The 12,785-nt window shown below is 41.4% G+C and overlaps 2 non-coding genes across 2 annotated transcripts; both read right to left on the minus strand.

Annotated features, from left to right (window-relative positions):
- Nucleotides 1–1,831: 1,831 nt before the first annotated feature.
- trnav-cac (transfer RNA valine (anticodon CAC)) lies at nucleotides 1,832–1,904 on the minus strand. Its single transcript has one exon. It is a non-coding gene; the product is annotated as a tRNA-Val (tRNA).
- Nucleotides 1,905–2,887: 983 nt separating this feature from the next.
- Nucleotides 2,888–2,960, minus strand: trnaa-cgc (transfer RNA alanine (anticodon CGC)). The gene has a single exon. It is a non-coding gene; the product is annotated as a tRNA-Ala (tRNA).
- Between the last annotated feature and the right edge of the window lie 9,825 nt (nucleotides 2,961–12,785).

Genomic DNA, 12,785 nt, shown 5'->3' on the forward strand with positions numbered 1-12,785 from the left:
GATCCACCGTTCTTTTAACTCGGCTTGGCAGAAGGCCTTTGTAGTGTTGACGAAGAAAGCAACAGATCCCTACTTAAGCAATTTTGGAAAAAGCCACCAGCTGTTGCCGCCCAGTTTCGAACTGGGGACCTTACGCATGAGGCGAACGTGACAACCACTACACTATGGAATCCTGTGCAGAGACGACTGCCAGCAATCTCCTGGTGATCGCTTGTGGAAGAGCGAACTAAGGAAAAGATAATTAAACACCTCACTTGACTTTGCAAACATTTCATGTTTTCCCACAAAAGAGAAACTCTGTTTCTGCTCGGTAAATCCACTTGGCAGAAGGCATTTGTAGTGTTTACGAAGAAAGCAGTAGATCCCTACTTAAACAATTTTGGAAAAAGCCAACAGCTGTTTCAGAACAGTTTTTAAAAGGGGGACCTTTCGTATGTGGGGTGAATGTGATAACCATTACACTACAGAAACTTGCGCAGAAAAGACAGCCAGCAATCTCGTGGTGGTCGCTTGTTGAAAAACCTATAAAGGAAAAGATTACTAAATCTCTCGTCTGACGATGCAAACAATTAATGTTTTACGTCCAAGGCAAAAAGCTGTTTCCGCTCAGTTTGGAACCGAGGACCTTTCGCGTGTAAAGCGAACGTGATGACCACTACAGAAACCTGACGGGGAGCCTCTCTTCTTTTAACACTACTTGGCAGAAGAGGCCTTTGTAGTGTTGACTAAGAATGCAGCAGAGCCTGGCTTAAGCAATTTTGGAAAAAGCCAGTAGCTGTTTCCACCCAGTTTCGAACTGGGGACCTTTCACGTGTGAGGCGAACGTGATAACCACTGCACTATGGAAACTTGTAAAAAGAACACAGCCAGCAATCTCCTGGTGATCGCTTGCTGTAAAACGAATAAAGGAAAAGATAACTAAATCCCTCCCCTGACTTTGCAAACAGTTCATGTTTACCCACAAAAGAGAAACACTGTTTCTGCTCGGTTTCGAACCGAGGACCTTTCGCGTGTTAGGCGAACGTGATGACCACTACACAACAGAAACTTGATTAGGATCCACCGTTCTTTTAACTCGGCTTGGCAGAAGGCCTTTGTAGTGTTGACGAAGAAAGCAACAGATCCCTACTTAAGCAATTTTGGAAAAAGCCACCAGCTGTTGCCGCCCAGTTTCGAACTGGGGAACTTTCGCATGAGGGGAACGTGACAACCACTACACTATGGAATCCTGTTCAGAGAGGACTGCCAGCAATCTCCTGGTGATCGCTTGTGGAAGAGCGAACTAAGGAAAAGATAATTAAACACCTCACCTGACTTTGCAAACATTTCATGTTTTCCCACAAAAGAGAAACACTGTCTCTGCTCGGTAAATCCACTTGGCAGAAGGCATTTGTAGTGTTTACGAAGAAAGCAGTAGATCCCTACTTAAACAATTTTGGAAAAAGCCAACAGCTGTTTCAGCACAGTTTCAAACTGGGGACCTTTCGTATGTGAGGTGAATGTGATAACCATTACACTACAGAAACTTATACAAAGAAGACATCCAGCAATCTCTTGGTGATCGCTTGTTGAAAAACCTATAAAGGAAAAGATTACTAAATATCTCGTCTGACGATGCAAACAATTAATGTTTTACGTCCAAGGCAAAAAGCTGTTTCCGCTCAGTTTGGAACCGAGGACCTTTCGCGTGTAAAGCGAACGTGATGACCACTACAGAAACCTGACGGGGAGCCTCTCTTCTTTTAACACTACTTGGCAGAAGAGGCCTTTGTAGTGTTGACTAAGAATGCAGCAGAGCCTGGCTTAAGCATTTTTGGAAAAAGCCAGTAGCTGTTTCCACCCAGTTTCGAACTGGGGACCTTTCGTGTGTGAGGCGAACGTGATGACCACTACACTATGGAAACTTGCAAAAAGAACACAGCCAGCAATCTCCTGGTGATCGCTTGCTGTAAAACGAATAAAGGAAAAGATAACTAAATCCCTCCCCTGACTTTGCAAACAGTTCATGTTTACCCACAAAAGACAAACACTGTTTCTGCTCGGTTTCGAACCAAGGACTTTTCGCGTGTTAGGCAAACGTGATGACCACTACACTACAGAAACTTGATTAGGATTCACCGTTCTTTTAACTCGGCTTGGCAGAAGGCCTTTGTAGTGTTGACGAAGAAAGCAACAGATCCCTACTTAAGCAATTTTGGAAAAAGCCACCAGCTGTTGCCGCCCAGTTTCGAACTGGGGACCTTACGCATGAGGCGAACGTGACAACCACTACACTATGGAATCCTGTGCAGAGACGACTGCCAGCAATCTCCTGGTGATCGCTTGTGGAAGAGCGAACTAAGGAAAAGATAATTAAACACCTCACTTGACTTTGCAAACATTTCATGTTTTCCCACAAAAGAGAAACTCTGTTTCTGCTCGGTAAATCCACTTGGCAGAAGGCATTTGTAGTGTTTACGAAGAAAGCAGTAGATCCCTACTTAAACAATTTTGGAAAAAGCCAACAGCTGTTTCAGAACAGTTTTTAAAAGGGGGACCTTTCGTATGTGGGGTGAATGTGATAACCATTACACTACAGAAACTTGCGCAGAAAAGACAGCCAGCAATCTCGTGGTGGTCGCTTGTTGAAAAACCTATAAAGGAAAAGATTACTAAATCTCTCGTCTGACGATGCAAGCAATTAATGTTTTACGTCCAAGGCAAAAAGCTGTTTTCGCTCAGTTTGGAACCGAGGACCTTTCGCGTGTAAAGCGAACGTGATGACCACTACAGAAACCTGACGGGGAGCCTCTCTTCTTTTAACACTACTTGGCAGAAGAAGCCTTTGTAGTGTTGACTAAGAATGCAGCAGAGCCTGGCTTAAGCAATTTTGGAAAAAGCCAGTAGCTGTTTCCACCCAGTTTCGAACTGGGGACCTTTCGCGTGCGAGGCGAACGTGATAACCACTACACTATGGAAACTTGTAAAAAGAACACAGCCAGCAATCTCCTGGTGATCGCTTGCTGTAAAACGAATAAAGGAAAAGATAACTAAATCCCTCCCCTGACTTTGCAAACAGTTCATGTTTACCCACAAAAGAGAAACACTGTTTCTGCTCGGTTTCGAACCGAGGACCTTTCGCGTGTTAGGCGAACGTGATGACCACTACACAACAGAAACTTGATTAGGATCCACCGTTCTTTTAAATCGGCTTGGCAGAAGGCCTTTGTAGTGTTGACGAAAAAAGCAACAGATCCCTACTTAAGCAATTTTGGAAAAAGCCACCAGCTGTTGCCGCCCAGTTTCGAACTGGGGACCTTTCGCAGGAGGGGAACGTGACAACCACTACACTATGGAATCCCGTGCAGAGATGACTGCCAGCAATCTCCTGGTGATCGCTTGTGGAAGAGCGAACTAAGGAAAAGATAATTAAACACCTCACCTGACTTTGCAAACATTTCATGTTTTCCCACAAAAGAGAAACACTGTCTCTGCTCGGTAAATCCACTTGGCAGAAGGCATTTGTAGTGTTTACGAAGAAAGCAGTAGATCCCTACTTAATTTTGGAAAAAGCCAACAGCTGTTTCAGCACAGTTTTAAACTGGGGACCTTTCGTATGTGAGGTGAATGTGATAACCATTACACTACAGAAACTTGTGCAGAGAAGACAGCCAGCAATCTCGTGGTGATCGCTTGTTGAAAAACCTATAAAGGAAAAGATTACTAAATCTCTCGTCTGACGATGCAAACAATTAATGTTTTACGTCCAAGGCAAAAAGCTGTTTCCGCTCAGTTTGGAACCGAGGACCTTTCGCGTGTAAAGCGAACGTGATGACCACTACAGAAACCTGACGGGGAGCCTCTCTTCTTTTAACACTACTTGGCAGAAGAGGCCTTTGTAGTGTTGACTAAGAATGCAGCAGAGCCTGGCTTAAGCAATTTTGGAAAAAGCCAGTAGCTGTTTCCACCCAGTTTCGAACTGGGGACCTTCCGCGCGGCAGCCGAAAATAGTTAAGCTTAACTTCCCTTAACTTTTCCCATTCATTCTTAACGGTAGTGCTTAACACTACGGATGCTATATATATTTGGCCACGTGTAGATTTCATGGCGCTGTTTCGCCTTTTCCCGTGGCGGGGAATTTAAGAAGTCTAGTGTCATCTGTCAATCATTCGCTGTGAGTGGAGGAGGGGAGAACAGTTTTACGATCGGTGGGTATCTGTTTACCGAATTGTTGTACAAAACAAAACTATTTTGCTGACAATAATTTATTGTCTAAAGTACCTTTGCTCACACTTTACCTTTTTCAAAAAGTGACCGCTCAGATGACCGCTGTTTTTACGTCGAGTTCGAGATCAACGCAATTAAAGCCATCAAACCGAGAAGGTAAGTTGAATGCTATACTTTAGCAGTATTAACTTACTCTATTTTATTTACAAAATCATATAAATTGCATGTATATTCTCATGTATTGGTTTTGTGAGAGTGAATGTTTCATCATTGATCTCTTACTATGTACTTCAAATGTTTAAACAAATGTTAACATTGATAAAATACTTATAATGTAATTAATATGTATTACACACATATATTACCTTTAAATGACAAAAAAGTGCATGTAATTTACTGTCATAATTTAAAAGGTGTGTATAAAACAACATTTTTAATTAGTTAAACTTGTTTTTATTTATACATTTGCATATTAAATATTTTTATATACACACTCACACATATATTAAATGAAATATATAATAAATATTACATAACACAAATTTATTAAACATTACTTTAAATTTAATGTATCTTATGCTCTAAGTCTGCATTTATTCAGCTAATAAACAGTTATATTATTAAATATTATTGCAATTTAAAATAACTATTTTATATATAACTGATGCTGATGTCTTATTTCATTATATTATGTATTTTCATGTGGCCATGATTTCAGAGCAGCATCATGAAGAAAACAGTTTTTTTTCCTGGGACAGTCAAGGTGTCTTTCAGGAAAGGACCATCGGGTCATTTACGCCGGGACCCATCAGAAGAGGCAAAAAGAATTAAAGACAACCCTTCACTGCAGGATAAGTCAACACCTCAAAGAGAAGATCTGGTCAGGATGAATGCCCGTTCTGTTGTCTTACAGAGAGGAGGGGATGTCTCTGACAGGCAAGAGGTGTTGGGAGAATACATTCTTCAGTTCGGCAAGTACAAGGGCAAGCCTTTCAGGTGGTTATTGGAGAATGATGTCGGCTATGCTTTGTACCTGTTCGATAAGGTTGAGGAAGAAGAACAGGCTGGGCAGTTTAACCCAGAGGGTCCTTGCAAGGACAGCCTCATTTCCTTTCTTGAATACTCAAGAAGCTTTAAGGAAATTGAGGATCTTAAACGGTATCTGTCTCAAAGGCCAAATCCAGTGCCAGTTTTGATAGAGGATGACAATACTGTTGGATTTGGAACAAGAGCAAAAGATACTTGGAGAAAAATTTGGGATACCAGGGCAGACGGATATGCTTTCTTTATAATGAAGCAGAAGTGTGTTCCAGGCAGCAAAATGTACAACTTGCAGCAGTATCTTTTAAAACTGCAGCAAAAACAGCTAACGATAAACACTCCTCCATTGCAATCACCATCAGCTTCTACTGGAAGACCACCTGTTACTTCCAGTAGTGCCTCTGATCAGCCTGGTAAGTTAATAAAATTCATGCAAATTTGCTTATATTGATTATTAAAGCCTACTGATGCATTGATTTTGTTTTATAGTGATGGAGGAGGATGAAGAACTGGAGAAAATTATGCTGAGTCTTTCTCCAACAAAATATCTAACACAGCTGAGTAAGTGAATTAAGAATCACGTCATGTGTGTTAGACAGAGCCATGTCAAGTTCAGCATGTTTATGACGCATTAAATTGCACACACTGGAGGAAAACTATTCAAATTGTAATGCTTAATTTTCAGGATCATCTGAAGCCATGGGATCCACAGTCGTTTCTACAGCAGGTTAATTTATCACATCAGATTTGGAGGCTTATTCTGTTACATACAGACTTCTGATCCTCCATGTCTGAATTTAATTATCTTAGTTGTTTTTTTGGCAGTGTTCTTGCCTGTTCTAAAAAACATGTTCTTTTGTTCTAACTACTGTTAAGGGTTGAACATGCCAGTGGTGAGGGTGAGTGCACTTCATGAATTGTATGCATGGTATTTAAACTGGTCTTATTTGTTGTTGTGGAATGTTTATTATAACTTGCATTACAAGAATAAATAGAATGATAGAATAAACAATGATTCTAGTAGTTTAATGTAGTCAAGACAATTAAATACACATTGTGTACATTCTGTGTTTTAATATATATTTTTATTTTCTCCTTGTGCTGTTTCATGCAGGTCTGCTGCAGCCTCTATCTACATCAGTTCCTGTGTGTAGGCCTTCTCCATGGAGTGAAGTCTCTTTACCACCTGCAACAACACAATCAACACCTGCACCAATGCCGTCTGCACTGACCAAAGCCCCTGTTCCCAGCTACTCGACCAAAAAAGGTTAAGATAGTTAACCACACATCATGTGAATTAGATGTTTTGTTATGTTTTTAATTTCCTCCTTGTGCTGTTTCATGCAGGTCTGCTGCAGCCTCTATCTACATCAGTTCCTGTGTGTAGGCCTTCTCCATGGGGTGAAGTCTCTTTACCACCTGCAACAACACAATCAACACCTGCACCAATGCCGTCTGCACTGACCAAAGCCCCTGTTCCCAGCTACTTGGCCAAAAAAGGTAAAGACAGTTAAATGCATATCATGTGCAATCAGTGTTTTACACACGCGCACACACACACACACACACACACACACACACACACACACATATATATATATAAATATAAATTAATAAATTTACTTTTACTTTGGGATTTATGCAGTTCTGCCGACATCACGTGCAGTCTCTAGTCCTCCCAGTCCCAGTATGCCTTCTTCACAGACTGATGGCTCTGTACCATCCCCTGCAGCACAATCAGCACCTACAACTCCTGCATCAATGCCATCTGCACAGACAGAAGCACCTGTTCCCAGCTACTTGCAAGATATTAGCCGCTGGAACTGTTCTCTTTATCAAAGAATTTGGATGAAGACAGAGATGGAGTCCATGGGGCTCTGGCCAGGATCATACCCAGTAAGAAACCTCATGAATATGGTCTCCTTGTGGCGCTATCCACCTCAGCCTGAGCTTATAGAGACAAACACTGGTCTTCCGTCACCCAAATACTTCCAGCTCCATCCCTTTTTCATTTGGAAACCTGAGCACAGTATAATGGAAAGGCTTAGGAACAATTACATCCTGCCTTGTCTCTACGGCTGTCAAAGTCCTAATGTTGTGTCCTCTGGTGTGGGAAGACCCCGAGTGGTCCTTGGTACTACCAGCCAATATTACATCCTTGCTTCACGTCTGTGTTGTAAGGCATGCAAAAAATACTGGTTCGCTAGACATGCTACCACAGCGATTCACAAACATCTTGCCAGCCTTCCTCACCCATAAGAAGGCAATCTGTAAAACAGTAATGGATGAACTGAGGCGCTCTGGAAAATCCCCTAATGACATGGCCAACCAGCTGTCTGAGGCACTTCACCTTAAATATGAAAGAGCCCATCTGGCCTACCTTCTCAGTGTGCAGAACGTCAGGGATGCTGAAGCAGGGCTGTATGGTCAGAAAACCATCACTGGGGCACTGAGGAAGGATGACACACCTGGACCGTTTGGGGGTTACGAAGACACTGATGGGTGGCATGGGGTGTCTGTCTCTGCACACTATTTAGTAGAGTGCCTTCTTCATGAATATCAGCGGCAGGAAGCAGCTCTCACTCAGCTCCTACAAGGCACTTTTGGACAGGTGTTCAGGTCAGATCACACACGCAAAGTTGCTAGAAAAGTGACCCTCTCATCTGGCACAATGTCATCCTATGCTGTGATGAATGAGAACTGGATGATTCTGTCCTGGGTGATGCTGCAGAGTGAAAGTGAGCACTCCCTGGAGTCAATGTACTGTGGGCTGGCCAATCGCTACAGTGCTGCTGGTATTCCCAAGGCCAAGTACCAGTGGGTGGACAGGTATGAATCACGAATCAAGGTTATGCATGTCAAATACATTAAACTTAATTTAACTTTCCCCTTTTATGTAATTAGGGACTGCTGTGCCGCTTTCAGAGTGATGGACCCAGGACCTTATGAGCACCAGCAGTGGGAAGCCTGGAGGACCACTGAAGCTATTGTGGCAGAGGTTACATCAGGAAACCTCAAGAATTTACATGCCGCTTGCCGGAAGTTCAATGAGGACATGGTTGTTAAACTGGACTTGTTTCACTGTATGCGGCGGTTCACCAGGGAGTGTTTTTCGGAGCACCATCCTCTGTACAGCTCATTCTGCCAGTTCCTCTCTTCTGCCTTCTCTGTAGTTGATCAAAGTGACATGGAAAAACTGAAGAAAGCATACAAATTCTGTGGTATCGAGCCTGCTAATCCCACCAAGCAGCACATCAGAGAGCACTGCAGGACAAAAGTGCCACATCCCAGAGAGCTGCTCCAAAGAGTGGAAGAAGTGCTTCACCATTTCCATCTGGCAAAGGATCCCAACAACATCTTTCTTTTTAAACCATCAATGTTAAAAATGTGGTGGATTCAGCGTATCCACATTCTTAGAGGCTGCCTAAGTGACCCTGAGGTGGAGGAAGGAATCCTCTACAGGCATGGTGGAACCCTACAGCTCAATCATGTCAAGGGTGATGGAGCTGCTGTCCCCATTTGGATCCCCGTCAGAGGCACTTCCCAGCAGGAGGGGTTTCATTTTCACCAGGCTCAGTGGGTAACAGGCAATCGCGTCTCTCCTGAGTTGTTCCAGGCACAGGGAATGACTGGTGTGGCGCGCTGGAATTATCAGCGGCTAGTGGACCTGAAGCAGCCTGGGGTTGTCTTACCTGGAGTGTTTGACCCTGTTTTGATGATGGAGTTAAACAGGGCATCTATAAGAGTGACAGGGCAACCCAAATATCCAGCTCTGCACATCTCCAGCAGGGACACAAGAGAGAGGTTTGGCCTGCAATATGTGGAGCCAGGCTGTCGACCTGTGCCTCTTGACTTTGGCAAACACAAAAGCATGAAGACAGACCTAGGAGATGCAGAGATGCAAGAAGTGTCTTCATCTGGCATTCCATTCTCATTTCCATCTCAGGTGAGCCTTTAAACTTTTTTGATAACAGACTATGACTATTGATTAAAAAAACTAACATTTTTTATTACACTCATTTTGCTCAATTTCAGGAATGCTTAGACGATACCTCTTCTGCTGAGACCCCTCTTGCTCCAGAACCAGAGACCACCCCACAGACTGTCATTTTTCACCAGTTTTCCACTCCAAGTGCTGTGTCAGTGAAGGAACAAACATCTGTGGAGTGTCTATTAGATGCAGGTAATCATATTATGCATACAGGCGTCAATGTGTGTATTCTGTCTGCCTCATCTATGCACACAAAAAATAAATACTTAATTTAGTACTTTTGTGAATCTCTTTTAGAACTCCCAAGCACATCACCACTGCCTGTAGCTGCTTCTCCCTGTGCTGCTCGCACTGGACCGATTAAGACAGGTGGCAGAGTCTTTGTGTTGGACCATAACAGATGGACGGATCCAATGAGAAATGCCATTGATAGTTTGCTGGCTAAGCACCATGGGAGCAAGGACCTACTTACAAAGGTGGATGCTGAATATGCTGCTATGGTACAGAGTGCCTGCACTGACCCCAACAGCCTTCTGCACTCAACCACAAAGCAGCACATAAGCAGGTACATAAAACACCTTGCTAAAAAAAAGAACACCAATGCTTCTCTCAACACCAGCCCTGAAAAGCTCTTGGAGACACAACAGTTGTGGCAGCGTCTTCACTCAGGTAGTGAAACTACCAGTGTCCCAGTGACAGTACTGCCACCTGCCCCAGTCAATCCACCTGCAAAGACTGTTCCTGAGGCTGTCCCTCTGGACCAGACAGCACTCGAGAAGATGGTGAAGGACATCGTAGAGAAGCAGCAGGCCTTTCAGCAGCAACAACAACAGCAGCAGGCACCACAAAAAAAACAAACTAGATCCTGTTTAGCCTGTGGCCAGCCTAAGTCTCGATACATGGGTGATGGCTCCTCAATTCATTTCTTTTATCAAGGTAGTGATGTTAAATACTTCTACTGCTCCAAGAAAGTATTTGACACATATTCAGCAGAGGGCCTGACGAACCCCAGAATGCCTTTTGAAGACTTTGCAGAGACTCCTTTTTTTCAGCGGGAACTAGAGGCCTCTAAGCAGAGAGGGGCAGAAAGGAAGAAGGTCACTGAGGAGAGGAGCAAGCGGAAGTCAGCAGTGGAGCATCCTTCTGGCCGTTTGTGCAGATTCTGCCACCTGCCACTAAAACAAGGACCCAACAGTCCTCATATACATGCTGGTTTCCCTGGAGTGGCTGGCAAATACATTTACTGTCCTGCTAAAGTGTTTTCCCTTTATCAGGCTCAGGGAATGAATGCAGAAATGTCGTGGAGAGACTTTCAGCAGTCTCCGTTCTATGAGGCTGAGAAACAGAGGTGGATGGAGGAAAAGAAAAAATGACTTCACTGTGTTACAAAACAGTATTTGAGGTCTGGGCATGTCATTTGCCAATAATAATCCTTGCACAAAGTTATGTATGTGGGTATATATATTTTGTTGCACTTTTAAAATTATTATTTTTTTAAATTATTTAATTTATTTCTATTTGTTCACTGAAATACCACAAGTATTGTATTTTATTATATTTTATTATATTTCATTGTATTTTAGTGGGGGTTTATTTTGTTGACTTGCATTGTTTGTGCCCAGTTTTGTAAACACTATATGTTAATAACGGTTACTGTTAAACTCTGTACATAATTATTTAATTTTAAAATATTTGTTCATGTCTTTTCCTGTATTATCTACAACTTAAGTTTCTATTATTATTATTTATTCTATAATTTAAAATTATTTAATTTATTTCTATTTGTTCATTAAAATACCAAAAGTAATATTGTCTTGCATTGTTGTTGTTTTTTTTGTTGTTGTTGTTTTTTTATTGACTTGCATTGTTATTTGATCTTGCTTAGTTTTCTAAACGTTAGTATAATAACTGTTACTATTAAACTCTGTATTTAATTGTTTTTTTCCACTTGTGTTTTAAACAGCTTTAGATTTTGTTATTATTATCATTATTATTTAATCTTTAAATTTAAATTGTTTCATTTATTCCCATTTGTTCATTAAAGTACCAGTATTGGCCACATTTGCATTGTGTTTTGGTGTTTTGTTAATAGACTTTTATAGACTTAAGTTAATTTTATAGACTTGCATTGTTATTATCTTGCTCAGGTTTGTAAACACTAAATGTTAATAACTGTTACTATTAAACATTCATAATTGGTCATAATTATTTAATAAAGAACATATTTTTCTAGTTTTTCCTGTGTTCTTCACAACTTTAGATTTTATTATTGTTGTTGTTTAATCTATAATTATTTAATATATATTTAACTATTATATATTTTGGTTAGTACTGTACTGTAATTACATTTTTTCAGTTTTATATAATATGTATATTATTGAACTAGGCCTATAAAAAAAATTAGAAACTTACTTTTTTGCTGTTTATTGGTTATATTTCATATATAGGGGTTTTCTGAACATAGTTATACAAATATGAAGTGAATGTCTCTTTAAACATAGAGGTCTAAAATATGATCAAAATGTTATTATCAGTTAGTCACATTCAAATATTTTCTATATCAAACATAACTACACCCTATTATAATGTAAATGTTTATTAAGATTGTACATTTTGTACATTCTACACAAGAATAATTATTTAACATTTTATTTTATCTTTGTGCACAAAGTTCGTTTATTATATATAAATCGTTCTTAGCGTGTATCTACATGAAAGACGATTACAAATTCATTTTGCGTTATTTGTGGCCGAGGCGGGATTCGAACCTCTAATTGTGTGTAATTTATTCGGCCCGCCTCCATGGCCCGTCCTTTGTTCCTATTGGCTAGTCAGCGCTCTACACCTACGTGCGGCTGGCCTCCGCGTGTGAGGCGAACGTGATAACCACTACACTATGGAAACTTGTAAAAAGAACACAGCCAGCAATCTCCTGGTGATCGCTTGCTGTAAAACGAATAAAGGAAAAGATAACTAAATCCCTCCCCTGACTTTGCAAACAGTTCATGTTTACCCACAAAAGAGAAACACTGTTTCTGCTCGGTTTCGAACCGAGGACCTTTCGCGTGTTAGGCGAACGTGATGACCACTACACAACAGAAACTTGATTAGGATCCACCGTTCTTTTAACTCGGCTTGGCAGAAGGCCTTTGTAGTGTTGACGAAGAAAGCAACAGATCCCTACTTAAGCAATTTTGGAAAAAGCCACCAGCTGTTGCCGTCCAGTTTCGAACTGGGGAACTTTCGCATGAGGGGAACGTGACAACCACTACACTATGGAATCCTGTGCAGAGATGACTGCCAGCAATCTCCTGGTGATCGCTTGTGGAAGAGCGAACTAAGGAAAAGATAATTAAACACCTCACCTGACTTTGCAAACATTTCATGTTTTCCCACAAAAGAGAAACACTGTCTCTGCTCGGTAAATCCACTTGGCAGAAGGCATTTGTAGTGTTTACGAAGAAAGCAGTAGATCCCTACTTAAACAATTTTGGAAAAAGCCAACAGCTGTTTCAGCACAGTTTCAAACTGGGGACCTTTCGTATGT

This window comes from Garra rufa, chromosome 2 (genome assembly GCF_049309525.1).
Source record: "Garra rufa chromosome 2, GarRuf1.0, whole genome shotgun sequence".
Lineage (NCBI taxonomy): Eukaryota > Metazoa > Chordata > Actinopteri > Cypriniformes > Cyprinidae > Garra > Garra rufa.